Source organism: Cebus imitator, unplaced genomic scaffold (assembly GCF_001604975.1).
Source record: "Cebus imitator isolate Cc_AM_T3 unplaced genomic scaffold, Cebus_imitator-1.0 Scaffold863, whole genome shotgun sequence".
NCBI classification, from domain to species: Eukaryota; Metazoa; Chordata; class Mammalia; order Primates; family Cebidae; genus Cebus; species Cebus imitator.
In genome coordinates, this window is record NW_016108178.1 from 36,299 (window position 1) to 37,788 (window position 1,490).

Here is a 1,490-nt window from a genome sequence, read left to right on the forward strand (position 1 = left end):
TTTTAGTAGAGACGGGGTTTCACCATGTTGACCAGGATGGTCTCGCTCTCTCGACCTCGTGATCCACCCGCCTCGGCCTCCCAAAGTGCTGGGATTACAGGCTTGAGCCACCGCGCCCGGCCGACTAGACCCTATTAGTTGACGGTGTTGTTGAGTTCTTATACGCTTATGCTGATTTTCTGTTTTGTCTTTTGTCAGTTTAATTTACAGGCCTTGGCTGGGCATGGCTCACACCTGTAATCCCACCACTTTGAGAGGCTAAGGCAGGAGGATCACTTGAGCCCAAGAGTTCGAGACCAGCCTGGGCAGCCTAGACTCTCATCTCTACAAAACATTGTTTGAAAATTGGCTGAACATAATAGCACATGTCTGTGGTCCCAGCTACTTCAGAGGCTGAGGTGGGAGGACCGCTTGAGCTCAGGAAGCCACGGATGCAGTGAGCTGTGATCGTGCCACTGCACTCAAGCCTGAGTGACAGAGTGAGATCCCGCCTCAAAAAAAAAAATAATTTTTTGGAGGCCCCATAAACTGAACAAAATATAATAAAGAGAAAGCTTTTCCTCCTCAATACTAGCTTCATAAAGAACTGGAAAGTGTTCCCTTCTGTTCCGTTATCTGGAAGAGAGTATGCAGAATTGTTGTTTATTCCTTAAATAGTTGGTAGAATTCTCCAGTGAAAGCTTCTCCAATGAAAGTTTCTTTGGAGATTTCTTTTTGGAAATTTTATTGCAAATTCAGTTTCCTAATGGTCATAGTGCTACTCAAAGTATCCTTTTCTTTAAGAGGTGGGGTCTGGGGCCAACGCGATGGCTCAAGCCTGTAACCTCAGCACTGTGGGAGGCCAAGGCAGGCAGATCACGAGGTCAAGAAACGGAGACCATCCTGACCAACAGGGCAAAACCCCGCCTCTACTAAAAATACAAAAATTAGCTGGGCGTGGTGGCGCATGCCTGTAGTCCCAGCTACTCAGGAGGCTGATTCAGGAGAATCACTTGAACGCAGGCGGCGGAAGTTACAGTGAGCTGAGATTGTGCCACTGCACTCCAGGATGGTGACAGAGTGAGACTCCGTTTCAGAAAAAAAAAAAAAGAGAGAGATAGGGTCTTACTCTGTCAGCAGGTGATTCTTCTGCCTCAGCCTCCCCAGTAGCTGGGACTATAGGCACATGCCAGCACACCTGGCGAATTTTTGGGCTTTTGGTAGAGATGGGGTCTGGCTATGTTGCCCAGACTACAAAGTATCTATTTAATATTGTGTGAACTATGGTAACTTGTGTTTTTTAAAAGAGTTGGTTCACCTAGGTCTAAGTCAAATGGACTTGAATAGAGTTGTGTATAGTATTTCCTTATATTCTTTCATTGTCTTCAGGCTCTATAGTGCTGCCCCATATTTCATTCCTGATAGGAAAAATTTATTCATTTCCTTTGTTTTTCTTTGTCAGTTAATCTTGCTGGAAGTTTATCCATTTTATTGATCTCTTAGCCAGTTCT